The 21353-nt window shown below is 36.9% G+C and overlaps 1 protein-coding gene across 11 annotated transcripts in view; it reads right to left on the bottom strand.

The window, feature by feature from the left end:
* Positions 1 to 21353, bottom strand: part of LOC120776863 (formin-binding protein 1-like) — a 164210-nt gene that overhangs the window by 96682 nt on the left and 46175 nt on the right. The window lies entirely within an intron of this gene.

Here is a 21353-nt window from a genome sequence, read left to right on the forward strand (position 1 = left end):
CTGAAATTGAAGCTCGTGACCTCGGCGTCATTTGGTTTCAACAAGATGGCGCCACTACCCACACAACGCATCAATGAATGGATTTATTGAGAGAACACTACGGTGAGCAGATAATTTCACGTTTTGGTTCGGGCGATTGGTCATGTGCTATCACATCATTCGACTTTTTCCTATGGGGATTTGAACAGTCTAAAGTCTATGTGGATAATCCCACTTCGATTGATAGCTTGGATCCCATTAAATTTGAAATTTTAGGGAACCTCGAAATGGATAACCCTTTAGTTATATAACCTTAACTCCAAATATCTGCATTTGAAAAGGAAACTTGATATAACTTTTTAGGCTTTCATGTGAGCCAAGTATTAATTTCTATGCAAATCTGCAATTTTAATAAGTCAACTTTATCTCTTTGAAGTAATATCAGAAGCATGGAAAATTTTACAGCCATATTCGATGAAAAGTCGTTAAACTTCTCACTGGGTTAATATATACTCCGATCTAACATAATCGTTTATTTTCTTCTTCATCGTCTTATTCGTCTTCTTTTTCTTCTTCGTCTTTTTCTTATTATTATTCTTTTTTCTCAATTCTTTCTGAGAAACTGTAGCCCAATTAAATTAACGACCATACCACACTTGCAACATCAAAATAATTGGAACGAATTCAAAGTAAACAGTGGAGAAGAGGAAAATAAATGAAGTAAAAAAGTACAAAAGTCCAAATTATGCATATTTAAAACATGTGAGCCCATATAGACCAATACAGTAAAACACCCAGTACTCCAGAGGTGCCCGGGTACTTAACAAACTTAATTAGTCAACATTTTCAGCGCCTAGTACTCGCATAGAAGGACTTAAGCGGGCTCTTTAAGTATCCAACCAGCCTAAGTATCTCAAAAACGCTGTGATTTTTGTGAGGGTTTTACTGTAGAACCCTCTTTTATGCTAAAAACGTGCCAACTTAACCCTTTAAATGTGTTGTTCATAAAATATAAAGTTTTTCTTAAATTTTTACTCTTTCCCTTTTGATACATTAGAACACTCTTAATTTAAGAGATAACGCTTGTCGATAGCTATCTGCAACTAATTCTTATGTGTGCCCTCATTTCGTCCGCACGAAATCGCGTGTCAAATTAATTTGTTCGAATACTTGTTAATCACACTGTGAGTGGCTGTTTGCCAACGAAAAATCAGATGCAAACTTCAGATAATTATTGAGAGAAGCCAAAAGAAATTAAAAAAATTAATCAAAATGGAAGGAGGATACAAATAAAATAGCACACTAAAGAGAATTAAAATAGAATTATTGCTGGAAATCGTGTCGAACAGTCCGCTAAACATGGCAGAAAGTAAATAAAAGAAAAGAACCACAAAGCATTTTGAATATACTAGTGTGGGCTAAAAAATAAAGAAAAGAGTTGAGAAATTGAGCACAACAAAACTGAAGAGAAAAAGCAAAACGAAACTTCCAAACACTTATCTTAAAAAATATTAAAAAACAAAAAAAAATTAAAAATATAAGAAATATACATTTTTTAACTAGATCTCTGATGTATTCACGGCTTATATCTACTTGGAAGAAAATAAAATGCTTTTTTTTTTGTATTTTGAAAAGACAATTTATTCAATTAATAAATAAATATAATGTAAGTTGGCACAACTGAAAGAGATCCCATGCATTTCCTAGATCAAAAAAATTAAATATTTCATTCATTGTTATTATTCCAAAGACACATATTCTACATTCTACGAGGATTTGGTGAAATTTTCAAAAGAAAATATTCAAAACTCAGCCATTACGACGCCAATTCCGGCAGTTCCAGAAAAAAGTTGCCTCGGCGTTGACAGCAGAACTTCTTTAATGATCATATCAGGTAATAAAAAAAGGTTTAAGTATTTTAATTAAATATGTATTAAAATTTATGGAACTATAAATTGGACGAAGAAAGGAAGTGAGAATTGTATTTTTGTAAGGTGTTTCTACAAAAAATTGCAAATTTTGCGTAATTGAAAAGCAAACATTTTTTCGTTCAAGACTTGTAAATAAAATCTCAAAGACCTGTGTACAATTTCATTAAGATCGGTTGAGTAGTTTGTGAGAAGTCTTGAAAATCGATTCTGAAAAAACATTTCGAAAAAAAGTTTTAAGTAACTATAAAGCTGACCTCGAATGCCTTTTCTGAGCGCCATTCACTTGGGAGTGGCCAGCTACGATTCCAGCCTTAGACCAAGTATCCTCTGGATAGCCAAAGAACATCCGTTTGATGGCGAACTAAAGTGAGAAGGCAAATCATCACTCCCCAGGGTTATGCGCAGGGTTTAGGATACCCCACGCAGGAAAAACACCTCCAAAAGGAAAGGAGAAAAGGACCAAAATAGTCTCGGATGAGAAACCTCCTTTTGATTTCTACTTCGGACTGAGTAGACAATTGGGAAGTAAATTCCACTTTCCACAAACAACTACCAAATTATACAAGTTACTCATCATCGCCGTCCTGCTATATGATGCAAAGGTATGGATGATGATAACATTTGTTGAGTCGGGGTTACGAGTTTTCGAGAGAAAGGTTCTGCGGAAGATTAATGATGCTTTGCGTATTGACAACGGCGAATACCGCAGTAGATGAAACGATGACCTGTATAAGTTATACGACGACATTGACATAGTTCAGCGAATTAAAAGACAGCGGCTACGTCGGCTAGGTCATGTCGTCCGAATGGATGAAAACACTCCAGGTCTGAGAGTATTCGGAGTAAGACCTCCACTTCGTTAGAAAGTTCAGGCGGAGACCGACCTGGCTACACTTTTGGCGCCCAACAGCGAAAAGCAAGAACGACTGGCGTGCTTTTGTAATCAGTCCAGCCGTGCCAGAGAAATTTTTCACGCCGACTCTAAAACTGCGTTCAAAGTTTTAGGAACCGATAAAAATTTGGCAAATACGCTCATATCTTCGAAACGATTTGGCGGATCAACTCCAAATTTTTGGGAAATATTTATAAATATATGTATGTACATTCAATACGTAAGCAATCGATGCTTGTAATCCACAAATATTATATCCCCTAGTAGTACCAACATTAAAAATAAAATTCGGCCTACAAAGCGACATTCATATAAAACAAATTATAAAGATGTGGAACAATCCAAAATGAATTCTTGACAATGACAAAAAAGAAACGAAAGCAAAAACAAAAAAAAAAGATTTTCTGTTTTCTTCGCCAGCACGAAAACAGATTTTTGTTTATAAACCACATTTGAAGTAATTTCAAAACGCACATACACACCTACAAGTATAGATCCAACTGTGAGAGACACCACACACCTTGCCATCCCGACCACATTCACCGGCGGCGAGGCATCTAAATTATTTTGAGACAATGCAGAAATTGTCGGCTATTTTTAAGCACACACAAAAACAACATATAAATATAGTTGTATATGTGCGCATGTGTGTGCGAATAGAAGCGTATCTATGACGTGTGCTAAGCATTTCAGTGTGAAATTGTTGCTGTTTTTGCACTGCTATTTCATTTATTGCACACAGAATCAAACGGTGGAAGCCTCACTCTGTCGGGTCATAATAACTGCATTATTGGAAAACGCGTTAGAAACACTAAGAAGAAGAAGAAGAAGCACAAATTCATGCGCATCTGCAGACAAAAGTCCAAAAGAATGTACGGTTGTAAACATATGTTTCTATTTACATATACTTACATATACGCTCGCCTCGCTAAGAGCTACACGGTGGCTAAATCAAATTGTTAATGGACTTTTCAAAGTATTTCACGCAACTCCAAGTGGAACTGATGTGACGGCGCAGCTCTGTGAAGCCAACAAAACAACACAACACATATTTCTCGGTTAAATTTCTATGTGTGTGTATGAGATGTAAATAAAGAAAGGAAGAGGACAAATAATAATATAAAACAATAATAATAAAAACAAGAAAAACGTTAACTTCGGCTGCACCGAAGCTAATATACCCTTCACAGGTGCATTTCTTTTAGTAACTATGTGTCCAGTTTGTATGGAAGCTATATGCTATAGTACTCCGATCTGAACAATTTTTTCGGAGATTATGTTATTACCTTAAGCAGTATTCCATGCCAAATTTCGTGAAGATACCACGACAAATGCGAAAGTTTTCCATACAAACCCTTGATTCCGATCGTTCGGTTTGTATGTTATGCCATATGGCATCTGAACAATTTCTTCGGATTATGTTTATAATCTATACCAAATTTCGTGAATATATCTTGTCAAATGCAGTTCCCATCAAATGAGCATATGTTATACTTTCTTGAAGAGAAAATGACGTTTGCAAAATTTCAAAACGATATCTTAAAAACTGAGGGACTAGTTCGTATATATACAGACGGACAGACAGACAAACAGACGGACAGATAGACGGACATGGCTAAATCGACTCAGCTCAACATACTTATCATTTATATGCCTTTATAGGGTCTCCAACGCTTCCTTCTGCGTGTTACAAACTTCGTGACAAACTTATATACCCTGTTCAGGGTATAAAAAATAATAATAATACAGAATATCAAAAAAAAAAGAAAACATTTCAAAATTACTGTTAAAATCCGATTTAAATCTAGTTTTGACGGCATATAGAACTGGTCGGGTACATGGATTTTAGAAAAATATATGAAAGACAATATCGGTTGCTGATTTGACATTTCTTTTTGGACGAAAAATCGGAGTGAAACGGTGACTATTCTGCTCCTCCGATGGTGACCACTAAAAAAAGATTTAACGAGTTTCAACGTGGTCGCACTTTGGTTTTTGATAAGACACAGCTAGGTACACTTAAAGCGTTACCAAGGAAGACAACGTGTCAAAATTCCATGATCTAACATTAGCAGAGCCCCAAAGGAAAGTGCGAAAAATAGCTGAACCATTAGGCATCTAAGAAAATCTCATGGGTTTAATCTGCAGGAAATATTCTGCATGAGAAAATTGTCGACGCGAAACATGCTGCGTTTGTTCCCTCTGGATAATCACGAGAATGCTTGACGCCAGTTGAGAGCAACTAGATAGAGTTTCTGCTTTGTTTCATAATCGTTGATGTAACTTGGATTCTCTGGTCCACAACAGAGACCAAGGAATGATTGAAACATTGGACTTCTCACGGCGAATCTATGCTGAATAAGGCGAAGGCTATCCTATCGGCCAGAAATGTAATGGGCAAAACGGTTACACGCGTTTACAAAGTACAGCTGTTAGGAAAAATAATTTTAAAAAAACTTAAAAATAACGGCCTAAAAGACGAAGAATTAAGTGATTTTCCATCATCATAATGGACCTCACCCAACGTCTGAGTACTTATCATGAAATAAGGATTAGTTTTGAGCGCAGCTTTTTCAGTAGAGATTTAAAATATTTCCCACAGGGTTTAGAAGGCTCAATATATGTATGAGTGCGAATATCCGACCGAAAGCGAATGCCATGTAAGGAAAAAAACCATACCGACTACATAAACCGTTAATGGGTATACAAGTAGAAAAATAACAAACCACTAGTAGAAGATCTGGCGTGTAGAAAATTATTAACTGTGACCTAAGCTGAACTTCCGTTAATATTTTCAACAACGGCGCACAGTGTGTCAAAACGAAAGAAACGGAGAATAGAAGAGAAAAGTATATAACGGGTGATCCAAGAAAAGGTACTTTTTTCAATAGGCGTTTTTGCAAGATCACGCGTGAGTCGTGTCAAACTGTCATGTAAGTTGTTTGGAATTTGATTATGATAAGACTTACGCCTGAAAAACGTTTACAAATCGTTCAACTTTATTACGAAAATTTCCATACTGACGTATGGAACTACTTGGCGCATTTTAGGTAGAGATCTTAAACTGAAAGCGTACAAAATACAGCTTGTGCAAGCGGCTCAAACTTCCCATAGTTTTGCTCTATTACTATTGAAAAGCTCCAAGAAGATCCGACATTTTCAAGCCAATTTTTTTTCAACGATGAGGCCCATTTCTGGTTCAATGGTTATGTAAACAAGCGACATTACTGCATTCGGTACGAAGAGCGACCTGAAAAGCAAGAGCTGCTATTTCATCCAGAAAACACAATGGTTTGGTGTGGTTTGTGGTGCCGATTTGTTTTAAAATGATTCCGGTGGGAACGTAACCGTCAATGGCGACCGTTATCCGCACCAGGATAACCGACTATTTGATGACTGAAATTGAAGCTCGTGATATCGGCAACATTTGGTTTCAACAAGACGGCATCACTTCCCACACATCGCATCAATCAATAGATTTATTGAGAGAACTATTCGGTGAGCAAATAATTTCACGTTTTTGGCCGGTCGATTGACTGCCAAGATCGTGTGATATCACACCGCTTCGATTCAGGCCTTGGAGCAAAACATCACGCGTTACATTCGCCAGTCACCAGTCGAATTTCTCGAAATATACATTGCACTCGACGGATGGACATCTGAGTCATAGCCGCGGCCAATATTTGAAATTGATAATCTTCAAAAAATAAATGCCAGCGAATATCCTTTCGAATGATATTAAACATTCCGCATTAAATTTGCAAAAATAAATAATAGGTTACTTTTAATCTCAATACAATTTGTTTTCCCTTTTTTCTTCAAAATATCAGTAGCTTAATCAACCCTGTCACACTTACTGATCTTGCATTCAAGGCAAAGTAACTCACAGCTTCCAGCATTCACTCTTTCTCTCTTTGCTTCTGTGCCATTTCTGACAGCATTCGTCATGCGTTGCTGTTGTGTCAGTGTCATCTGTTATTCACAATCACCCCAATGTCAATTAATGGCAAAGTCATAAATAACCACTGTGACTGCTGTGTACATACACATACATACATAATGTAAATACTTATGTGCTTGCAACTCCATGTCATCACAGAAACAAATAGGCATGAAATTCATTCACAACACAATTGTTGTAAACAACAGCGAATGATCGAGCGCGATGGCTGACTACGAGTGCTGTCAGCATATCTCAGACTAGGTCAAAGGTTAAATTAGACGTTGAGTGAAGAAAGTGTGTGACTGGCAAAGACGTTGTAAATGTTTGTGATAACATCTGTACTTGCATAATTTGTCAACAAAATATGTGGTGAAGATCTAATCTTAAAATGTTAGTATACGGATATACAATGCTGGGCAAGAAACTATGAACATTTCGAAGATTAATAACAATTTATATTATGATACCAGAAGATAGTTCCAAATGAGCTGAGAGCAGGAGTAGTGGAACAGAAATTCAGCACAGATCCAGTGAGGTCCTTTCCTGCAGCAATGTTTTTCTTTCACTAATTGTAGAAGTTTTAACTAGTTATGGTCCGGTAGGCATTCAAGCGGTGAGACCAAAGAATTTGCAGGAAATCTATTATTTTCTGTTTTCTTTTGAAGACGACAAGATTATTGAAGCACTTTACCCTTACGAGGTGAAGGTTCAAACACCTTTAGCCATCCATCCAATCGGATCCGCTGAAACGAGAACGATCTAACAAGTGTGATCCAAAGCTCGGATATTAACCTTAGAACCTATTCTAACCTACCAGCGGTGAAAGATAGATCCTTTACTACAGTGGCATGTAATAATCCATTAGACCTGTTCGCACCGCAAGTGAAGTATTGAGGAATAATAATGAAGAGGAAAATATATATTAAATATTTACAGTTTCTAGTATCCGGGACTAATAAGTTCTCTTTTTATGTTTTAAAAGTGGTTTTAATAAACACGAGAAGTGAAGTCAGGGAGATTTGAGGGATCTTGAAGAGATCCGAATCGAACAAACAACTGGCATAACTAAGTCTAATTTACTTAAATGAGGATATAAAGTAGATGGAGAATATAAGAGATTATACCGCTTTGGGGTTATATCTAAATATTTTTATTATTTATCTCACGAAATCATAGTGCCCTATTTATATGTTCATTTCTGTAAAATAAAGATATTTGTTCCGTAAACATCTTTTTCCAGCTGTTTTGTGTCCAGAGTTCGTCATATTAAGTCAGTTACAGTGCGACAGCACCGAACAAAGCAAATGAGTTTTTAAGAGAGAAGAAGAACACAAAAAACAGTGTTTATGCTTCATCAAATTAAAGTATAGGGCTTCCAGCCACTTGAAAGGTCAAAGCAAAGGTTATTGACTAATTAAAAAAAAATTATAAGCAGGATCAGAACTAGAAAAGTTAGTTATTGATATTGTAATATTTTTTAATTTTAAAAAACAAAATTAATCGTTTATTTTTTTTATTTTTTTTTCCCCTAATTCACCTCTTTTTTTAATTTTATTAATTTCAACTCTTATTTTTATTTTCTTTAATTTAGCTTTTTTTGTTTGACCTTTTTATAGCATTTTAATTTTTTTTTTAATTTGCTCTTTTTTTTTAATTCTTTATTAATTACATTTTACTAATGATATATATTTTTTAAAACTATTTTTTGCTTCATTTTCTTTTTTTAACTTTGTATATTTGTTTATGTTGTTTAATAACTTTTTTACTTTTGAAAAACAGTATGGTATTTTAAAAAAAAAACTAAATTAAATAAATAAATAATATTTTTAAATTTAACTTTATATATTTTTTATTTGCTTACTTTTCTGTTTTTTTTTTTTGTATTTTAAGTTTGTTTATTTAAAAAATTTTTTTTTCTTTTTATTTAATTTTCTTCGGTAATTTTAATTAATTTTAATTTTGTTATTTAAATTAATTACTTCATTTTGTATTTAATTTTAAATTTTTATATTTTATATTTTCTTTTTGTAATTTTGATTTTGTACTTTTTATATTCTAATTTTTTCGGTAATTTAAATTTTTAATTAATTTTAATTTTTTCATTTATATTAATTAATTATATTTTTATTTAAATCAAATAATTTCTTTAAATCATAAAATTTTTAATTTTAATTTTATATATTTTATTTTTCTTTTTAATTTTTTACGAATTTATTATTTTAATTTAATTTTTTAATAATTGTTTTTTCTTATTTTTTTTATTTAAATTTTTCGATAATTTTAATTTTTAAACAATTTTAAGTTTTTTTTATTAATTTTAATTTTTTATTTTAAAACTTTAGTATCTGTACGCCTATCCCTTACACAACAACAATTTCACGGTATCACAAGCAACGACACAAGTGTAATTCGTAATCAGCTGCAAAGTTTTTTATGAACTTTTTTTGCTGTTTATTGTTCCGGCACTGGCAGCGGCAGAAAAACTAAAGCCACAAACGCCAACAGCCGGACAGTCGCCGCTTTTGCAACAGCTGACGACGTCAATTGGTTCAGTGCTTGGCGTTTTGTTAAATTTATTAACTGCGCGTTTATGCATTTATCTCGTCAAGCGCATAAAATACACAAACACATACCTATGCACATAACCACACACACATATACATGTAGTAAGTATGACCACATATACATATGTATATCTGTGGAGACTTTAATACATGCTGAAATACAAACTCAGATATTTTTGTTGTGATAATTTATATTTTCGCTAGAGGGAAAATCAAGTAACCGGAACGTTTGCAGCGACAGCAACAACAAAAAGTTCAAAACAAGATATAAACAATTGGCACGAGCTCATACACACACGTATGCATGTATGTTGTATGTAGATATATTTGTACATTGGAAGCAAATTTTTTAATGTGGCAACTCATTTTTGCGCTGCTTTTAATTTAACCAGTTCATATTTCCCTTTCCATTGTTTTCACTTTTAAACCGTTCACCTTTTCCCTGCAGTCATTTACGAACTGCAGCGTCTTGACCAAGTTGCCGCACTTCTGCACATATTCACACATACAAATACGCAAATGAAAACGAAGCGAAAAAAGTTCAGCTGCTCTATTGGCGAACTGATTTCGAAAAGGTGTGGGCATTCTAGAGTGCCCTCCGCTCCAACCCAAGTACCGCTTCGTTGCGCCTACACTTGCATTTTCAAACAGTGCTTTTTTGCAGCACATGTGGCACGTGTTTCCGCCGCCTGCAGCGAAACGCCCGTCAACCGTCAAAGGTTCGTTTGATGATATTTGCATAGACGCTTTTCAGTTCCGTTATACAAGTTTTTCGAATATGAGGAAGCGCTGGTAAAAGTTCGTGATTGCAGCATTGTAGAAACATCTGCTTGATTCAATGATATTCTATTAAAAAGCAGCTGTGATTATTACTAATGGCAATGACAATTGTTTCCTGTAGCAACTGTTGCCTCTGGGACAGTTTTCGATATCGAGCACAGAAAAATGCTGGCAAAATTATTGTCCTGGACAATTGAAAAACTATTTCTATACCGATCCAAATTTGATCGGAATAATAATTTCAATTACCGAGAATACAAAATCGAATGAAAACACTTCATCTAAATTTTCGGGATCCCGAGATGTTCAATTTGAAATCACGAAAATAATTAAATGAATAACATACTGTTATAGACGTTGAGCTTTTTTCAACTTTATGATCTGTATTTTGACGGTGAGCGAAAATTTTAGACTTTTGTAGACTTATAGGACCATTAATTTTTCATGAGTAACTTCTTAACATCAGAAATACACTTGGATAATTGACAACTCTCGTTAGGAAGCTTTTTATCTATATTTTTCTTCGGTTCAAACTTGCTCCAACTGCATTCCGAGTGGTAATAAGTTCTGCTAAAGCAACTTTTAGAGAAAATTTTCCTAAAAACACCAATTGAGCCACATATCGGAATACGTAGCTAAATATTAATGGGGAGAGAAAGCTATACAGAAGTGTAACCGCTCTGGGACTGAAGAACATGCAGTCTGCTCTCAACCAGACCATCACATGAGCATATCCCTGCAGCTGCCCCTAAAGAACACCAAAGGACGCAACTGCCGTTGGTGAACAAGTAAACTCTCAGTACTCAGATCAAAGGTATGTAAGCTCTCCAAAAAAATCCAAAATACTGGAAACCGGGAGAAGTACAGACGCAATCTAACTGCCTACAATATGGAGATTAGGTCTGCAAAGCAAGAAAATTTCAGGAATTTCTGTGAAAACGTCTCCTGAACACCAGAGGCAGCAAGGCTGCACAGGGCTCTCGCTAAGGGAAAGACTGACACAGTACTAGCCTTTGAAAGATGACGGAACTTATACGACCTTTGCGGAGGAGAGAGATATGGTACTTTTGCAGTGAAGATCAGTGCCTACCTGTTGTCGAATATAAGCTATCTCGCCTGGATTGGGTAGTCGCAAAACAACTGTTTACTACGGACAAAGTCAGGTGGGTTACGGCTTCGTTCGCAAAATTCAAGTCTCCGGGGCGGATGGCATCTTTCTAGCACTTTTGCAACAGGAAGAACAGGTTCTACTGCGCCACCTTATTTAGCTGATGAGAGATAGTCTGGCGCTGGCGTATATCCCTGAACCATGGAGGACCTGCGAAAGTGATCTTTATACCGAAGTTAGGATGATAGGACTACTCACTAGCTAAATCCTTCAGACCGATTAGTCAAACTTCCTTCTGACTAAAGAGAATGGAAAAGATCGTGGACCACGAAATAAGGTTGAAGGCGCCCCTGGATGCGAACTAGCTTGCGTACAGAGCAGGCAGATCGACCAATACTGCTCTGTACCAGTTAACTGCTGAGATACAGAGTTCGCTGGAAAAAGGGTAGGTAATGTTATGCGCCTTCCTAGACATCGAAGGTGCCTTTGATAACACAATCATGGTAGGACCGGAAGCGGTTGGTCCCCATCACGCCTCACATCGCCTCAATAGCACCTAGCAGTTTATTTGAGTTTATCAATTTGCTGGGACTAGTGGAGACGTTGTGACTTAGGAGAGGACTCAATAGACCCTAGGTCACGGTGCAATCCTCATTTACTTATCTATTTGATATAATTTAAGGCACTGATGCAAGTTCCGAAAGAACAAAGTTCAAAAAGGGGAATTGTTTCTCAAGGTACAAAATTCGCATACGGCCTATCTTAAAGGGCTTTAAAATCGAAATATAAGTCTGGAAATTAAGAAATTTGTCTTTATAGAACTATAAAAAGTGAGCCACTAAGAATAACAAGAAGCTAAACAAGTTGTGTACGAAAAATACTTTAACAATTTTTGGCACCGCACAAAATCTCCAAACATGCGGCTTTCTGTAGGTGTCATGTTGAAAACATTACTTTTATTTAATAGCCAACACTTTCAAAATATCGCCACCCTCGCTCAATTACGCACAGACCATAAAATATATAAAAGAATATATTACGGTATGCAAGCCTCATTGTGTTATATTGTCTACAATCTACACAAGAATGAGGTAAAATTGTGTAGGCTGCAAACCAGACGCTAAATTATGTATGTACAAATCAAAGAAACGTTTTCAGCTTTCTTTCTCTTGCTGTAATGAGTAATAAATAGCAAGTTGAGAGCTCAATAAATTAGCGAATGAGGTAAGAACAAATTAGTCATTCAGTTGTAGTGATTGATAACAATTTAGGTATGAATGAGGTAATATATGGTGTGAAGAAAGTATGTGTGGGCTAGTGATGTAATGGGGAGATTGTTTCAAAACAACGATATGATGGAGTATTTTGTTTATTGATTACTAAGGAATAATATTAGAGGAGAAAGCTTGAGGTGAGATGGGTTCTTGAAAATCGACAGGCAAGTGTTGGAAAGATGACAAACAAGTCAACAATCATCGAAATGCAGGGAAAGAAACGAGTAGGATGAGACGACATACATATATGCCAAGGCTCCCAAAGCTCCAACTTAAGAGACTTTGGACAGCTGGGGTAGCAGCCTCGCTTTGCAATCAACCAACGAACTCTGAAAGGCACGTTTCTTGGACGTTGTGAGTAACTGTAGCAGAAGGGAAAATATTATCTTTTAACTTTTCATCAAGAGCAATCCGTCATCGAATAAAATCCGTTTGGTGTTAGTTAAAAAAGTATAAAATATGAAAGATTTCCCTCTCAAGGTTGCGTTTTTCACCACAACAATGTAAGTAATTATGCCCCAATTAATTCAACCACAAACAATCCGCGCTGACCAAAGTAAATTCGTCGGCTCAGTTTCACCGCGTTCTAATGTTTTTTCAAATGAACACTTACGCTCATAACGGCGCATTATCTTTTGCATTAGATATCATTAAATCTCTTTTACTGCACATACTTCGCATATTTGGTGCTTTACATTTCCACATACACAAACAATAACAACAAAGTCATTAAACTCATTACGAGTCGCATAGACAATGGAACGCCGCATCAACACAATCTGTGTAATGACTTTTCTCAAATCAACCGTCCGTCGGTCCGTCCGGCCGTACACGCGTCTATTTTCATTTTATATGCCAGACGAAATGTAAACATTGGTATGTGTGTGTATGTTTTGTGCGTATGTATGTGTGTCTTGTGCACACCTTGGTTGCCATTGAAGCGGCATATTGCACTTTGAGCTGTTTGAAATTGTTGCAATGTTTACACTACAATTGGCGGCTACATATACACATACATGTCACATATGTAAAGAAATGTATTATATATATGTACATACATATACGAATACATATGATTGTATGTGTATCAATGCTTTAGTAAACGCGCCACGTACTCACATGGAATGGAAGTAAAGCAATTTTATACTACATTATATATATAGGTATATAATGTATGTATGTACATATATGTAGACTGATTTTCTAGCATGAAATGAAAATCCGAAGAAAGCATGTTCATCGAATGCGAAAGAATCTGCAATTTTGGTTGCAACCAAGCGGAGAATTATTGTAGATTTAGATGGGTGATTACTGACATAACACTCGAACAAGTAAACACAAGTCTTTTGATAAGCCAGAAGGCTCTTCTTCTAATTTGACTCCACTTGTCCTGCTCCCGTAAGTAAATACACCTTGATAGCTAAAGCTGTGAGATCTAAAATATTTCAGCCTTGATCTCGCAAAGACTAAATAGGCAAGAAGAAAGTATTGAGATAAAACTAAATAACTTCGCCTAACGGCATGAAATTAACATTCTTTAAGGTTTTTTTAATATTATGGGCAGCTACGTTTTAGCTAGAAGGGCCTTACAACTTTAACAGGTCCATTGAAACGTGCGCGGCCGGACACATAGATGGCGCTACTAGAATTAAAACCATACATTTATTAGTTAGCCCTAGCTATCGGATCATTAGTTTGTGAATTATGTCATTTTGAGAGAAGCAACTTTTTTTTATTGTGAAAAGAATGGATAAAAAAGAATTTCGTGTGTTGATAAAATATTACTATTGAAAGGAAAAAATTCAGTTGAAGCAAAAGTTGGCTAGATGACGAGTTTCCGGACACTGTCCCAGGAAAATCAACCATTAAGGGTTGGTATGCTAAGTTTAGACGTGGTGAAATGAACACCGAAGACAGAAACTTAGTGGACAATCAAAAGAGGTCGTTACCGACGAAAATATAAAAAAAAGGTTCACAAAATAATTTTAGATGACCGTAAAGTGAAGTTATCCGAGATAGTAGGCACTTTAAAGATATCTACTACGTGCGTATCATATCATTCACAAATATTTGGATATGAGAAAGCTTTATGCAAAATGGGTGCCGCATGCGGTCACTTTTGAGCAAAAACAACGATGTGTTGATGATCCGGAGCAGAGTTTGGAGATGTTCAAGCGTAATAAACTTGAGGTTTTGCATCGATATGTAACAATGGTTGAAACATGGCTCCATCATTTCTCTCCGAAGTGCAATCGACAGTCATACGAGTGGACTGCATACGATGAACTCGCCCCAAAGATTTGAAAACCATAACAGTCGGTGGCAAAGTTATGGCATGTGCATGGAATAACTTTTATTGACTACCTTGAAAAAGAAAGAAACATCCATAGTGAATATCACTTAGCCTTATTGGACCGTTTAAAGGAAAAAAGCGCCGAAAAACGGACGCGTTTGAAAAAAAGGAAAATGCTGTTTCAACAAGATTATGCACAGTGTCACAAATCAGTGAAAACGTGGGCAAAAATCCATGAATTGAGCTTCGAATTGCTTCCGCATCCATCGTATATTCCAGATCTGGTCCCCAGCGACTATTTTCTGTTCTCAGATCCAAAAATAAAGTTCGTTGGGAAGCAATTTTCGTCGAAGGAAGAGGTGATCGCCGTAACTTTATTTTAACACCATCCAACCACTTCAAAAAATATTACTTAAGGAATCATATTAAAAGTCTCCCGCCCGGTTATAGGAAAAGATTGAATTGGTCAAGTGGATCTCGACATTGCAGATAAAGAATTGAGAAAAATCTACAGATAAGCATACTAATTTCATCGCATATACATTTCTGCACCCTGAACAGGTTCGCCTCGATGTTTGTAACACCCAGAAGGAAACGCAAATGGCCCTTTATTATATATATGTATATATATAAATGATCAGCCTGACTAGCTGAGTCGATTTAACCATGTCGGTATATACGCGAACTAGTTCCACAGTTTTTGAGATATGGATACGAAATTTGGCAGATGTCCTTTTCTACCAAAGAAGCTGCTTGTTTGCCTATATCGGGGCAATTTTAACATTGCATTGTTAGTTTTGTTGTAGTCCCCGTTAATATGGTAAGGTTCAGATAAGTTGTCATCGACGTCATCCAACGGTGGGCCCAGGAAACGTGCTGTTTTGACGGAGTCGGACTAGAGGAAGAGGGATGTCAGATGTGTAGGGTTCGCTGGACATCCAAAGAGGTAGATAGAGTCATGCTGGGAGTCGTTGCATGCTGTACATGTATTTAATATGTCCGAGTGGATTCTGGAAAAGTAGGAATTTAACCTGCTACAGTATCCAAAACGAGCTGCGCAATGTTCACCCTCGATTCTCAAGGTAACTCGAGCTCTTCGTCTGCAATGGCTGGTACTTTGACTCCCAGTACGCCATTAACAGAAAAAGAGTCGGTGAAAGTGTTTATGGCACCACTGTGAATGGCGGTCAGTACTTGTCTGAAGATAGGTTCGTCCGAAGTATGGTCGGCGTATTGTCTTATGTCGTCGATGCATGTAAGGAAAAACCTCTTGATGTTCCTAGGAGGCAGTTTCGCTTCACGTAGGCGACTGCAGGGATAGTTTCTACGAAAATACCCCACCAGAAACTGCTTGGTTCATTATGCGCTTTACTGAGAGCATACAGGCCTCACTGTGTATATGTTCAATAGAAGACATCAAGAGGCATCCCGTTATAGTCCGGAGTGCAGTGCACTGACATGCCTAACGCTTCCTCGTCTGCGTTTCACTGCATCCAGGCTACCATATTGGTGCGGCGTAGTTAAGGACCAACCGGCCGAGTGGCTTGTACTATATTGCCAATAACGTTTCTTTGTATTTTCCCCTTGTGCTGCCGGATTAAAATTTTAAGTAATGTAGACAAGACTAATGGAACACAAATAACGCCAGATTGTCATTTTCACAGGAGAAGTGCGAGGTCTGAGGACGTAAGCTGTGGTCAGCACTGAGTGCCTGAGCGAAAAAAAAATGAGAAAGAAAAAGGTTGTTCTGGGTTCGAAAAATGTATACAAATGGGTTAAAATTTTAGTAAAGTACATAATTTGTACTTCAGAAAAAACTTTATACGCGATAAGAACAAATTACTCAGGGTATCAACTAAACTAGCCGTGTCCGACACCTAAAAGTTTTTCGAGATTGTTTCGGGAAACTTGAAGCTGGTGCTTCTCTTAGTCAACTTTCTCAACTAATCGATTTCTGAAATGTTATCTTGTCTAGTAAGTCTTCCAAGGTGCGAGTGGGAACTCCAAAATAGCTTCGAAATGAAATAATTTTTACTTTTTCGTTGCCTCCGCTCTAAAGCTATCCCCAGAAACTATTTTACAAAACATAAATTTGAAAATATTTTTTATCTACTCACACGGCACGGTAGTCACCGCTTCGCTCTTTTGTTTATTACGAAGTAAATTGTTTGTTTATGAACTTCAGTGATTAAGGTGCAGCGTCGCGTTTTGTTCTTTTCCAAAAATAAAATTAAAACAAACCAAAACAATAACAAACACAGACGACGAAGACAAAGCCCGCTGCCAGATTGCAGTCGAAGAAATGTTTACAAGAAACAGATTGAGGCAGATTGACTGCGCATCTTCCGCGGAAGCAGCGTCGTCATCGTGTGGCGTGCAGGCAAATGTAATTTAACGGTATATCTTTGCTTTTTTCTCTACATTCATTCGCTATGGGCGTTCGTACAATGAGCGTGTGTTACCATTGTTTCTTGAAACAGCTCACATAAATGCTCTTATCCCGCTGTGCGCATTGTTTGGGAACTGATTACCATGTTTTTTCGAATTTTCACTTGACCAAAACAAAAAGCAACTGATTTTTTTGTTTTTGTTTTTTTTTTTGTGGTCCCTCTTTTGTTAATCTTCAAGAGTTTTAAGTAAGTTTTCACTTGCACTTTTAACCGTTCTACTGCGTTGTTTTTTTTTTTTTTGTACGATAAGTTTCTATGGAATTTTGTTTTGAAATTTCTACTTTCTTTCCTATTCTACTTTCCAGCGAAATTTTTATATCGAGATGTTTCTAACTAATTTACATTTGAATTGTTTTTATTGCAGTTTCGATTTCACATTATTCCACAGCAGTTTTTCAGTATAATAGAAGGTGAGGTCACTGTAGTGTTGAGCAAAGAAGCGAGCTTGTTGACAAAGAAAAGCCCTAAAGCCGTTGGAACCTGGGAGAACAGTGAACAAAATTCCTGTCTTCCATGAGAACTACAAACGAAAGTGACTCAAACCATACCGTACCTTCGAGGATAAAGGGAAAATTTGAGTTGGTGCAGCCAGAGAGCTAACAACAAGTGACTTAGCAAGCTCTAGTTGCATCTACGATTTAATGCCTAATATACACATACAGGAACATATTTTGGGACGTGGATTTTTTCTGGTAGTCCAAGAACAACGATTCAAGATTAAAGCTGGTGAAGGTTTGATCTTGAAAAACAAATGGATAAAAGTGGAAGTGGATGTATAATGTTCTATATAGTTTTCAGACCTTAATCGCACTAATAATTCTTAAACTTAACTCAAAAAGGTACCAAAGTACATCAAGCCAAGCTTTGGGAGAAAAAACTAGAAGCATGGTATAATACTGCTGCAACTACGTCGACGACATCAAACAATACGCCGACCAGACTGCGAATGCAACTAACTTCCAACAAGCACTGACCGCCACCTTTACCGACTCACCGACTCCCACTCAGTCAACTCGAGTTACCGCGAGCAACAAGCTTCGCTCTCGTAACTATAGCAGGTTAAACTCCTACTTATCCAGAATAGACCCTGACATATCAGATATATGTCCAACGTGCAATGAGTCCCCGCATAACACTAGCCACTTCTTGGCATGCCCTGCTAGCAATAAACATCTGACACCTTTCCCTCTTTGGCCCGAAACAGCACGTTTCCTGGGCCTACGGGCCTGGGATGACGTCGATGACAACTTATCTAATACTCACCATTCTAACGGAGATTAGGTACCAGTTACCAACAACAACAATTGCTGAGTCATGAAAGATCATTTAATTAATAATTAACTTTTTCACTTATAGTGTCACGTAGATTACAATAACATCAAATTCGAATCAGTTTGTGAAGGTATGAAAATATCTTTTTGTAATCCAAATATCAGCTTCCTTAGGTAATTTTATGACGATCTTTAAGGATAGTCTTACTACAACTAGTTTACTGACGACCGTATTTCCGGTTAACCTTAAAGTAAATTTCTCAGCGAATATGACAGATAAAATACTGAAACTAGATAATATATTGGTCTAATGATTTCCCAGACATGAAATGTCACATTTCTTTACAATTTTCTAATGTTTTTAAAGATCTCTTCCAACATAGCTTTGCCCTTTCTTACTTGTTTATCGAATAGTAATTGGAAATTTCGTAAAGAACGTGCCGCTCATTTCAAATTGACGTCCGTCCGAATGTCATTTAGTATTAAGTACCCAATCGTGCTAACAAATTGCTATTCATATGTGGTCATACATATATACATATATGTACATATATGTTAATATATATGTACATATGAATGTATGTATGCATGTAAGTAAGACATAGCGAATTCCTCACGGTAGCAGCGACTATTAATATGTTAATTCATAAAGTGAAATTGAAAAGATAATTAAAGAAAGTCAAATGTAATATTTTCCGGGCCATTGACATTTCAAATGCATATTAAAACGAAGTACATTCCTACAACTATACATAAAAGTAGTATGACATTATGCGATCTTGCGCAAGTGATGTGTAAACTAATATTTTGGACTGCAAGCAAAAAAGAAATTTTGTGAAAACAAAAATAGCAATTTACTCATCAAAATTTTCAAACGAGATGCTTTATGTAGATTGTTCTTAGATTTTCATTACCAAACACATATTAAATGTATTTTTGATATGAGAAAGCCCATGAATTAAAAGCCTCTAAAAAAGTCTGAAAAAGTGGATTTACTGAAAAGCAGAAAACATCGAAATATTGTTCTAAAATTGTTGGCGTAAAATGATATGAGAGAATCTAAAGTATAAATAAAAAAATATAACGGGGGATCCAAGTTGACGTACTATTTTCAATAGACTTTTCTGGGCAGATCACGCGTGAGTCGTTTCAAGCTGTCAGTATTGTTTGGCATTTCATTATGGAAAGACTTACGCAGGCGTTTTAAAAGACATTTACAAATCGTTCAACTTTATTACAAAAATTAACGTTCTCTAAAGAATGTGTTTCGCGCGCTTCGCTCAACTTATGATCAACATAATCGGCCTACTGACCGTACTATTCGCAACACCGTCACCCATCTTGAGACCCAGCATTCGTTACGGATAATATTCGACCGAATATACCACGTCCAGCACGCAATGAAGAATATATAACAGCCGTAGCAGAGAGTATACACGAAGACCCTGGAGAGCCGATTCGGCGCCGTTCGCAGCAACGCGGACTGGACTATAAAACGACTTGGCGCATTTTACGGAGTGATCTTAAACTGAAACGTAGAAAAAAAACAGCTTGTGCAAGAACTGAAGCCGCTCGACCTTCCCAAGCGACATCGCTTTGGTCTATGGGTTCGTGAAAAGTTCCAAGAAGATCCGACGGTTTCGACCCAAATTTTGTTCAGCGATAAAGCCCATTTCTGGCTCAATAGCGCCACTTCATCCAGGCAAAACAACGGTTTGGTGTGGTTTGTGAGTCGGTGGAAACATCGGTTCATATTTCTTCAAGAATGATGCCAGTTAGAACGTAACTGTCAATGGCGAACGTTATCGCGCCATGATAACCAACTATTTGTTGCCTGAAATTGAAGCGCGTGATCTCGGCGACATTTGGGTTCAACAAGACCGCGCCACTTCCCACACATCGCATCAATCAATGAACTTATTGAGAGAACACGTCGGTGAGCAGATAGTTTCACGTTTTAGGCCGGTCGATTGGCCACCAAGATCATGTGATATCACACAGTTACGACTTTTTCCTGTGGCGATATGTAAAGACTAAAGTCTACCGTTTCAACTCAGACAAAACATCACGCGTGTCATCCGCCAGTTACCAGTCAAAATGCTCGAACGAGTCTTCGAAAATTAGACTCAACGGATGGACTATCTAAAACGTAGCCGCGGCCAACATTTGAAAGAGATAATCTTCAAAAAATAAAGAATGTTATCGTAGTCAACTGCTCAGAAATATTTCAACGACAAGATTACGAAAAACAGCGTCTGTTAACCAAAGTAAGTTCACAGCCAACGTGTCGACCAAATTCAACCCACTTCCACCCACAAAGTTATTTTTCCAACATTCTTCAGTTCAAACAAAATGTCTATTTTTATGACCACCACTGAGTGACAAGCTTATGACTCACCACACGTCAACAGCCACAAACAAAAGTGGCACTCCAACAAACAATTGTCAACGCTTTGTGTGGACCTGTTGTATGCTGTACGCTGTGGCAATGACACGAAAGCGGTCGCACATGGCGAAAAAAGACAGGTCTTTGTAAGGCATACAAAATGGGAAAACATATGGGCAGATACAAAAAAAAAACTCGATCGCCACATAAAAGACCTTCACAAGTGTTTATGCGCCAAGTCGGCAGCTGCGGGCGAACTGCAACGCCGCAGAGATGAGTGCATTCATCTGCTAAGTCAGATTAAGAGGTGGGGAGGGCGAAGTGCGCTGCAACAGGCGGTGGCATGTTGATGTTGCAAACAGTCAATGCATATACGAATATATGCGAGTAGAGTGGAGTGTACCAAAGGAGACGTCTTGTCAGGGTTATTAAAATGAAGTTAACTATGCAACGCGCTTTAATGCAGCTGTCAGTACGTCAGA

The sequence above is a fragment of the Bactrocera tryoni genome, chromosome 5, assembly GCF_016617805.1.
Source record: "Bactrocera tryoni isolate S06 chromosome 5, CSIRO_BtryS06_freeze2, whole genome shotgun sequence".
NCBI classification, from domain to species: Eukaryota; Metazoa; Arthropoda; class Insecta; order Diptera; family Tephritidae; genus Bactrocera; species Bactrocera tryoni.